We start from the raw sequence: 11985 nt of genomic DNA, 5'->3' as shown, positions 1-11985 counted from the left end.
TTTCAGATGCAGTTCTATGCACTATCTGTAACCAAAGTATATGGCCCTTCTTCTTCGTGGAGAACACTGTCACAGGGATAACATATCTAGATATGCTTCAAAACTGGTTATTTACCCAAATTGAAGATGATTCAGATGATTTCATCTTCATGCAAGATGGTGCCCCGCCTGATTTTTCTCTAGAAGTTCGACGTTATTTCAATAACACCATTCCAGGCGGTTGGATAGGACGAGGAGGAGCAGAAGATCAACTTTATCGACAGTGGCCTCCCAGATCTGCAGACCGCGATTTTTATCTCTGGGGTTATGTAAAAGAGTGTTTTTTTTATTCCTCGTATGCCTGACATCCTTGAAGATCTACGACACCGAATTAATGAAGCAGTCAATTTCATAATCAAAGAGCAGATGATTCGCTTGTGGCAAAGAAATGAGCCACCTTTTTGACATTGATTGTGTAACACACGATGCTCATATTGAATGCATACCAGAAATGTACACTTTTTTCAATCCATTAAGGTTAGAAGCATGTTTCTATCTTTTGTAGTTTTGGAAGAAGTAAATGTGGGCAATTTGCTCCTTCCTTTTGAATAACCCTGTATTATCCAATAGTCGTAACATATCTATCTCAAGAACACATGCCTACTATGGCCATAGAGTGCTACACTAAAACGCATTTAGGAAGAAATTCTGTTACAATGTATTTTTGTCATTATTAGTGCTAAGCGTGATAATAAGAAATTAATTGTCCTAAAATTTTGTATATAACAAATTATCTTTACAAGCTTAGTCCGAAGTATGACATTTCTGATGGTTTTAAATTGCTTACACGTTTAAATATGAATATCGAGGTATCATTTATTTCGTTTTTCTATCATTTTAAGGAATATATTCATCACCTAGGCGGTTCACGGGTTAATATTCTCATGAATCTCGGGTAGGTGCCAAAATCAGAAATATTAAATTTAAATTCGAGAGGATCCTTTTGCCTCCCTAAAGATATACGTCTACAGCTCAGGCCCGCTCGGAAAACGTCAAATAACATGAAAATGCAGAGATGGGTACAAAAATCGGAAAGTCAGATAAACGAAATTTCACACATACAGTTGCGGTGCTAAACAAATCTGTTGGACAAGAATTCACATGACGCAGCGACAAATCAAGTACCAAGGACAATTTTAAAGTACAGATACCTAACATATACCATATTTCAAAAAATGTCTGTCTTTAAATTCAAAATGATTGCACATGCCGAAATATCTAGGCGCTAAAGCAGTACTTCCGAGGAATCACGGAAACAGTAATGGATAATGAACTGGTTTATGAACCTACCTCTGATAATTATTTTTCACTCTGATAACTTTGTTAAATAAATTTTCGGAATTTCCCAACCTACGTTAAGCGCTGTGAATCCAATCATCTGACACTTTGTGAGATGAGAACATTCGATTGCTTTTAAACCCGTGTCGAAATATTCCGGAAATTTCCGTAGTGGTATTTTACAGAAGAGAGGAGAAAAAATATTTATCACGCCTATAATAGGAAGCTTTAATCATTGAATACATTTATTCATTGGTTATGATGTAGTTAAACTGGATACTGCAAATATTGCTGCATTACGAGCTCACTCACTCACGAGAACTTGCTTGACTTCCCACTAAACATACAAATAATTTGGAAAGTGCTATTACTTTAAGAATCGCTGGATTAAACTTGGTCGTCAACGCCTTGATCATCAACGGGGACATGGATAATATTGACTTGATAGTGGAGCAACTTGTAATAAATTGTGATGATGTAACTTTTACTGTGACTGAACATGGGTCGCAATTGATTCATGAAACCAAATATCCACTGAGATTAACGTTGAAGAAGATACCATGGTGTTAAAAACTTATATAAATCTTCGAGCCAAATCTTCAGGTGTGGCAAATATATCATCGTCACCGATAATTCGGTTGATGTCTTCCTGAACAGCAAACGATACCAACTTGGAGGAGTGTTCCGAGGCCAATCAAGTTCCATTCCGTTGCTCAACTTGGGGGAAGATTCTGTCGGACTTCCTATTGGGTCGCTGTGAGATATGTCAAGACGTTATACATTCATCAAGTAACAAAGTGGTCTGGTTGTTTCTCTGGCACGAGTAGGCACTTAGGCACTGTTCGTTTGGAGAGGAAAGGTGGCTGGTCTGTTAGATGCAGGTGTGATAAGAAAGTTTGAATTAGAGTTTGCGAGTCCCGTGGTGTTGGTAAAGAAAAATATCGGAGACTATAGGCTCTGCGTCCACTATCGAGCTCTGAATAAAATCACGGATAAGGAGGTATATTCAAGGCTGGCCTAAAACTAAACCCCCTTTCTAAGGACCCAGACATAGGTTGGATATGGATTGAGTGCTTCGAGTATTTTCCCTAGCCTTAGAAAGACAGCAGCAGATGTTAGTTACTAAACCGATTTTTGCATCTTTTGACTAAAGAAAGAAATCGGAGGTTCACACGGATGCGAGTTTTTTGGGTATGGGATGGGTATGGAAATATTTTAATGCAAGTGCAGAAGGACGGAAGTTTGAGACCGGTTGCTTATTTTAGTAAGGTGACATCACCAGCTGAGAAGGTTTATCACACCTGTGAACTTGAAACTTTGCCAGTCATTGAATCACTGAAACGTTTCTGAGTTTATCTCCTGGGTTTTGAATTTAAAATACTTACTGATTGTTCTGCTTTTACGTACATTTTTCCAAAACGGGATATGACCCCATGGGTAGCTCGTTGGTGGCTCAGTTCCAGAAGTATAACTTCGAAATAATTCGTATGCCTGGAACATCCATGCAACATGTCGATGCTTTAAGTTGGAATGCTCTCGATAGTCCATTTGTAGGATGAATGACTGCAGCATATTATCAAGCAACTCAAGAAAGACTCTTCAGAAATATTTTCATGCAAAACTACCACGATGAAATTTTGCACTTCGGGTTGTTTAAGACTATGCACAAAATCAAGACGGTTTATTGGTTTGCTAAAATAGCACGGTTTATCAGAAAATATGCCTTGATTGCGCTAGACTTTGCAAAACAATCGGTTGCAAGGAATGTGTGAGTATTCTACTTGAAATTTTTGGTTGTTTTTTGGTTATCCAAGGAGACTATGGGGAAAGCATTCAGAAGCAAACGATTTCGGGCTTTCGTTGTTGATAAGCAGATAAAACATTGAACTGAGGTGGCTTTTACCTGATGAAAATCCATTTATCAAAATAAATAAGAACTAAAATTTGTGATGTGACATTTGATAAAGACACGGTGTTGTCGAAACAATTGTCATGTCAAAATATATAATTTCGTGAAAATCTGAACTTTCGGCGGTAAATACACGAAAGGAAAATGGGCAGGTGGAAAGGTACCATCATACTTTGTTAGATAGATTGCGTGTGTCTGTTGACATCGAATTTTACTGGGACACAAAATTGCCGGATGTGCCGTTTGACATTGACAATACTGTGAATTTCAGTACCACAGTACCAAGTAGTTTCGATGAGTCTCGTGAAGAGAAGAAAATTTGAAAGCAGTGGCTAAAAGAATGAGAAAGTAAAACGAGATGAAGAGGAAAAGTCCTAGAAAATTTAAAAAGGGTAATCTAGTTCTGTGGAAGACTGGTTCTGCTGGTTATGTTAAAGGTGTGAGTATGTTTATCTAAAAGAGTAATAGTAATGCAAAGTATTTAAAAAAAGGGGGGCTTGAGTAAATATTTCTGGCCGGTACAGGACGGCTGAAAATGACCTGTGTTGATGTGGTAATAATATCGACAGAATTCGGAATGATATAGGGAAATGCAAAGACTCTCGGACGAGCTGCATCAAGACTGATCAATGATAGGATTTGATGCCTGAGGCTGTTTGTTTTTTTTTGTATTTATTGCAGTAAATTGTGTGTAATAACTCCACGATTACGAAACCGGACGGCTGCGTAAAACGTGTGTCCGTTTTATATCAGTTTAATACGTATTAAGTTGTTACATCCTTATTAATAGTAGTAGCAGTAATAGTAGTAATAATATTTATCTAGCACTTGGCTATTTACATAAGTAAGTAAAATTTACATAAACAAAACTATAAACTTCGCAAATACCCCGTAAGTCTTTTTTTGAACACTCTTGGGCAAGGTGCGCCCTTAATATTATCCGGCAGTTCATTAAAATTACAAACACCATCGTAGAATAGAGTTTTCTGTAAATTTGTTGCTTTTACCATAGAAACATTGAAGTGCTGATTGGAACGTATATTATATTGATAAAAGTTTGACCTTTTTTCCAACCATAATTTAAGATAGCCTGGTTGGTGATCGTGCGCAATTTCATAAACCAACATTGAACTTGCTCTTCTAATGAACTGCCCGACATTTAGCCAATTTATATATCTACCACAGTTCAGGATGATTCTCATAACCCTATTTTGTTGAAACTGTAACTTATTTAAATCTTCTTTTGTACAAGATATAAGCAATGAACAAACATATGAAAAATGAGGCAAAATTATACTATTATACACTAATATCCTAGTCCACTACGACAAAAACCGCGACACACGGTTAAAAAACCCTATTTTCTTACCAATTTTTTTTGCGTAGATATTCAACATGATTACTAAAGATTAATTGTGGATTCAAGATCACCCCTAAACATTTAATTTCGGAAACAAACTCACTTTTATTACCCTGTATATCCAAAGAATACCCCGACTTATAAAATTTTTGACAGTTAACCTTAGAACCGATAACCATGCACTTGGTTTTGGAGCTATTTCATTTCAGTTTATTTTGACACAGCCATTCGTAGAAATACTGTATTTCGGTGTTCAGTTTGGTAGCCATTTCTTTGCAATCGTTTCCAGAGACTGAAATAAGCGTGTTATCAGCAAATAAGTTAACAAAGGGTTTTTTTAAAACCTGATGCATATCATTTATATAAATAATAAATAAAAGCAGGCCCAACACGCTTCCCTGTGGTACCCCCCATCTGCTATCCCTATGACTAGAAACATTATTATTAATTTTAGTCTGGTGAGATCTATCAGATAAAAAGTTCTTTATCCATTCTAGTGCAGAATCTCTATAAACCTAATTTTGTAATAAAAATGTCCCTGTCAATAGTTTAAAATGCACGTTTGAAATCTACAAAAACACTCCGAATTAGTTTTGATTCATTCATGTCTTTCCGCCACACTGCACACATATTGCAACGCAGATTCGCATGAGTTTTTGTTCCTGAAACCAGACTGTCCACTGTAGAGTAGGCAGTTCCGTTCCAGGTAGTCTCTCAACTGCCCACACACTATCGTTTCCAGGATTTTATCCACCACGGGCAGCAAGTTAATTGGTCGAAAATCACCAGGTGTTTTCGGTTTTGACACTTTAAATGTGGGCACTAGGATGCTTGTTTTTAGTTTATCAGGGATGTTTCCGGCACTTAAAGACGCATTTACCAAATATAAGAACGGATAACTTATTACACAAAATAAATCTTTGACGAGCTTAATATTTAGAACAGAGTCATTTGTACTTCTATTTTTTAAGTTATTTACAGTTTTTTCAAGCTCCGATATAGTTATTTTTTTAAAGCAAGACAAGCTACAGCTGACCATGTCACACACAGAGTGCCATTGCTTCTTCTCTATACTCTCTGCTATTTGATTTAAGCTATCGGCATAACAGTTAATCATGTTTTCTTCTTCTTTGTCACTGTAATGGCCAAAATCAATATTGGTAAAATCTGCTTTTTTATTTTTATTTCCAACAAGTCCTTTTAATGTCTGCCACATTTTCTTTCCATTTCCCTTGCAATCATCAATTTTTTGGTTATAGTGTCTTTCTGATAACTGAAATAACATTATTTCTTTTTCTTTTATATTCTTCCCATTCTTCTTCACTTTTGGTGTATTTAAACTTTTTGTAAGCGATGTCCCTAACATGTTGCGCCTGTCCTATCGCATATGAAAACCACGGATATTTCCTTGGCTGGGTCTTGCGGAGCGGAGATATCCTAGCAAGCGCTCCCTGTACAATTCCTATAAATATTTTGTTAACATCCGTGGATGTGTAATTCCAATTTTGACCAATAAGTGCTTCCCGTATTTGATTAATATTTTGAGAACTCAGATTTCTAATATAAACATCCTCACTTACTAGTGTCTTGCTTCGAACTTCCACTCGAACGCCAATAGTTTCGTGGTCACTGATGACAAGAAAGTGTCTCGGGACCTCCTCTAGCGTAGCGTAGCTGAACTTACGGTAACTCGTGTTTCCTTTGTTACTATTTGCTTAAAACCAGTCGAATTAACAACGGACTGAAGTTTTTTAGAGTCATTACTATTTTTCAAATAATCGATATTTAAATCTCCCAAAAAATATGTCCCTTGTTTCTGGTCTAAAAACTCTTTGACATATCCATTCGGTGATCTATATTAACACCGTCTCCCTCTCAAAGAGGACTATTGCAGCAACTGCCCAGTAGCTGTAGTCCACTGCGTCTTTAAAGCAAGGTTTGAAGTTGATACTATTCCTAATGTATAGTACGCTACCACCAGTATGTGTGCTGCTGGAAAATGAAACAACGGCAGTATATCCATCAATATTATTATCGGAGCTTTCGGATCGTTGTTTGATTACTTGTGCATTACCCGTCGTTAAAATGTATTTCGCAAAGCTTAGTATACAAATTAAGTCAGCGGAAACACACGGGAAGTGTCATTTTGACGCTCGAGCAAGCACTCGGGACCTCACATGCGAATTACGTCAACCCATACTCCCGATTTCAGACCCTATGATCTGCGAGGCGTGAGCCCTTCGCCGATGTGCCGGAAAATTATCCACGGTAGCGGCTTTTCTGATATGATTCGGAGCTTTGACGAACGAGAAAGGCGCCATTTTCCGATGACTGCCTTTTGTTTTTCTTTTATTACGATATGTATAGTTTTGTGTGTCGCACAGATCCGATACGCTCGGGCATAGGCAAAGCGAAGAATTTTGCTTTTATGTTGCAGCAACAAAACCTGTGTAGGTTAAAGTGACGTCGGGTATTCAAAAATTACAACGTTGCCGTAGGTCGTTCAACACTCTAGCTCATAGGTTTCCTTATAACCAATTATTGCACATGGAAGTGTAAAGCTTTCACATTTATGGTGTGAAATAAATAGTCTGCAGATTAAAATATCTGCAAATCTAAAAGAATAAAAACCTTAAAATGTTAGTTAGCGTGTATGCTATATTAACTACGCATAGATAATCCACAATCCACATACCAAAACTTTGCATACACTTCATATTGTGGATAAATTATAGAATTAAACTAAACATGTCCTTTTAAAGTTGTTCAAAAGAAAGAAGTTGGGAAAAGATGCCCCTTTCTAAGGGCAGTGGGATTAAAGTTTTCATAGTAGCTAGGGTATTTATATTTATATTTATAGGATCTTTTATGATTTTTACGAAATAAGCCATAAAACCCAAGAGTAAAAGTGTTATAATAAGATTTTTGCGTACCTTGTAAAACCTTTTTAAAAAACTTAAAGTAATCCACAACAGTAGATAAAGTAAGGGAAACATTTATAAAATTTAATGTGTTTTGATATTGATTGGACGTCTTATAGAACTTATAGCACCAATAGGCATCAAAAAACTATAGGAACTGTTATAAACGCTAAGGTTTAGTTATAAAAGAGAGGTATGCTGTACATCTATAAAATAGATATACACATTTTTATACACATAGATAATACATTTTTATTGAGCCATAACATTGGGTCATAAGACTCTTTTTTCATTTAGAATCTCCAAATCTTATCTTCAAATCTAAAAGAATGAAAGGGCTTTTGTTTTAAAATAAGGTTGCCAACCGCAGTGTGTTTCAGCTCAGTGTACAATACACTGTTTAAAAAATATATAGTAAGCAAAAACACTATTATATTTATATCATTGGTTTCTGCTGGAGCTTATTTTTAATAATTGCATTTCAATTATTCAAAGTAAGTATTTAGAGGAAAAATGTAAACTTCATATGAATGGCTAAATGGAAGTAACAAGTTTTCGATTACGTAAGAGCAAACATTTAATTAATTGAATTAATTAATTTACATTTACATTTATCTTACGCGCGCCAATATCTTACGGCAATATAAAGCTTTTTTACAGACAAAAAGTTCATTTGTAATACAATGTCTGTAATAAAATAACCTTCAAATATAAATTTCTGTGTGAAAAGTTTAATTTCTAGCGTCAGGTGAATAATGTTTCAACATCCATGAAAACTGCAGGTTTGCCCAGAACGAAAACCTAAAATGCACAATTTTGCGGTACTTACGCAATCGCTCCGATGGAGCCTGCGCACTGTTTCGAACCAATTAAACCACAGCCCACGTAAGCAGTATGCACAGACCGATTTAGCTAACCCCTTTATTTACATTTGAGTTGCCATATTTTGCGAATAAGGATTAGGCAGTCTTTGAAGTTATCGACGTATATACATACCCGACCGATCAGAAACGAAATTCTGCCGAAAACTGGGGCCCTCGTTGGCGTCCCCATTTGGAAGCTGCCCGATGTCGCACCCTAGGCGGTCAGGCATATCTCCCCAAAGAAGGCTGCCAGTAAATTGGTCAGCGTGTATTATGGTGATGGTATTTCATTTAAATCTACGCGCGTCGTTGACGTTTTATCGATACAAGCCATACGAGTTAGTTGCTTGGCGTATTCACAACTAATAATTGGCGAGGAGAAATTGCTATCGAGCGTTTCAATCTTCATACAAATTCAAATAACGAACAGTGCGGGCAATTTACGATGGACGAAATGTCCTCTGAGCCCCCCTTGCCCCCCGCTGCTTCCGCACGGATTCTAATTTGCAATTACCCACTGGCATATACCGGTTTAGTCTTTTATCTCATTTCCGTATATTTTGCTTTAGAAACCAAATTGTTGTACTTACCTGTTTACTGATGGTGGCGAAGCAATAAAGTATCTTCAGAAAATCTCTTGAGGAAAATGACCAAGGAATAAAATATAAACAATGTCAGAATCTTCACTTTCATTTCATACAAAAAAAGATTTGCATACTGCATACAGAAGATTTGTACATAAAACTACATAATAAACAATACAGTTTTTCTCCGCAAATATGTTAAAAATGAGCATGAAAATTAATTAAAAAATTATAATTAAACCCCCCACACATATTTTAATGATTTCTTGTTCTTAAATATATAACACATAAGAGCAATTTCAAATTCAAAGCATTCCTGTATGTATAATTTTATTTTTATTTATTTTTATATGTTTATTCATTATAATTTTGAAGCCATCTTTGATACGTTTTATTTTTCAAAGAAACCCATCGAAAAATGTCTAAAGAGATCCCAACTAGCATTTTTTGTTTTATAGTAGTAACGGTTAAGTTTCGATTACCTATTTCTGTTCGCAAAACGTTAAAAGCACTAACCAAAATTAACCAAATTTTAGTCCCATACAAAACTATTAGTCCAAATTTATTTGTAGAATTTGTAAAACTTTGTAAAAACTTTATAAAACATAAATAAGTTTTATAAAAGCAAGGAATACTGATCTTATTTACAACTGATGCGCCTCGTTTTGAGCACTTTAGAATGTATATCTGGGAAAAGCAAGAAAGTTTAAATACTGACCCATAATTTTTTTTTGCAATTAAAATCCAGAACTTCTTGCAAGGATATTGCCTCAGATGCGAAGTCCTTTTTCAGTTATTTATTTATTTGTTCTTGAATGATATTTTCATTTTCATAAATATCTGGATAAATTATAGAATTAAACTAAACACGTCCTTTTAAAGTTGTTTAAAAGAAAGAAGTTGGCAGTGGGATTAAAGTTTTCATAGTAGCTAAAGGGTATTTATATTTATAGGATCCTTTATGATTTTTAAGAAATAAGCCATAAAACGCAAGAGTAAAAGTGTTATAATAAGATTTTTGCCCAATAAAACCTTTTTAAAAAACCAACAACAATAAAGTAACGGAAACATTTATAAAATTAAATGTGTTTCGATATTTATTGGACGTCTTATAGAACTTATAGCACCAATAGGCATCAAAAAACTATAAACGCTAAGGTTTAGTTATAAATATGCGTTATCTTTTAGTAAAACCTTATAATAAACTTTAACATGTTAGTTGGGGTGTATGATAAATTAAGTACGCATAGATAATCCACAATCCACATGCCAAAACTTTGCATAAATTTCATATTGTGGGTTAACATGTATTAGTATTGGTATTGGTATTAAAGGGGGGCGCCCTCGCGGGCGTCCAAGCACTTAGGCCACCAGATGGGCCCGTTGTGCCCCCAGGCCGCTCTAGAGGGCGTCCAGAATGCCGCCCCTCCTGTAGAAGGTCAGCAACTCCTTTAGCCCAATACCGTGCACTGAGTCCGGATCGATCAGGGCCGTTCCGAAGACCCCAATCTTGCCCATGTCAAGGCAGGGCACTCGGTGATCAGATGATACGGGGTCTCCTCCCCTTCCATGCACCACCTACACTCCGGGTCGTCTCCAATGCCTAGCAAGCAAAGATGCCTCCTAAGCCTGCAATGTCCTGTGTAGGCCCCTGTTAGTGCTCTACACTCCCTTCTGGTCAGTCTAAGCAGCTCCCTGGTCCGAGGAAGGGCGGGCCCATCCATCATAAGCCTCGCCTGCCTCATTCCCGGAGCAACTCTCCAGCCCCCGCATCCCGGTCTCTCGCCCAGGCTTCGAGAGCTCCCCGCCTCACACATGGGGCGATCCCCAAGCGGGGCTCTGGCCCTATATGCCTATGCGAGGAGCCCTCCCTGGCTAAGGCGTCCGCTGCCTCATTGCCCCGGATACCGGTGTGACCCGGGACCCAGACCAACGTGACCTTTCTCTCCTCAGCCACCCTCCTCAGTACCCCTTTCCACTCCTTAACATGTTATAACAATAATTATGAAATGTCGCCAGTTTTGACCTTATCGATAAAGTCAAGATAGCTCTGACATGTTTGTTTGTGGCACTTTTTAAGATCAGAATATAGCCGCCTTGGGTCATGAAAGCCACAACACACTAGTTTTATTAATAAGAGAGATACGCCGTACAGCTACAAGACTCTTTTTTCATTTAGAATCTCCAAATCTTACCTTTCTTTACCTTGACAGTTATGTATTTACAATGATTACATAAAAGTTGCATCAGTGAGCCAACTGTTTAGGACGGCGCTTAGGGTGACTTGCTTTTATCCTGATTTGTTATAAGGTGGCGTGTGTGAGTAAAATTAAATGTGCAACAGTTAAGATCTCTAATGTACAACAATTTTATAATATTTGAATCATTTGCCAAAAGAAACAATTGAACCGCAAATTTCATTCACACAAGATAACGTTTCGATTCAAAAACTCTACTATTTTCTTCGTTAACCAGTGTATGAACTATATACACGAAAGTCATCAGCGCAAGTTTTGCCTCGATGGCAAAAAACAATCGCTGCCGAGCCCACTGGACCGTCATTTCGAATTCGAAGCCCATTTAATAAGAATAAATGTTTTTTGCGTCCTGTTTCCGTTTTGTTTTTAACTAAACGAGACGGGGGACCAAAGTTTCGCATGATTGGTTGGGTTAACTAGTTTTATTTAATTTCGCTAGCCAAATGTGTCGGAATGAGGTTTAGCCAGCCAACTATGCATCTGATCAAAACGGTTTAGCCTGAAAAATGGCCACAAAGTGTCCAGAATAGCCACGTTATATGCTATTTTTAACATCTAGGAAGGTGAATAAAATTTACCGAATATTAATAATTGCAAAGAATTGCTAGAAAATCCAACAAACCCAAACCCACTAGAGTCCTTAGCTAGATTTTAATAGTTTTAAGCGACTTTCCGTAACCAAGTTGTTTAAAACTTTGACGAAATCTATTATTAAATTTGTTTCGAGAAAGCTCCTATGATTCCAGACCATGCTTTGATAAATGAAAAAACGT

This window comes from Cylas formicarius, unplaced genomic scaffold (genome assembly GCF_029955315.1).
Source record: "Cylas formicarius isolate icCylForm1 unplaced genomic scaffold, icCylForm1.1 PGA_scaffold_7__23_contigs__length_41026272, whole genome shotgun sequence".
Lineage (NCBI taxonomy): Eukaryota > Metazoa > Arthropoda > Insecta > Coleoptera > Brentidae > Cylas > Cylas formicarius.
This window is presented reverse-complemented; position numbering follows the sequence as displayed.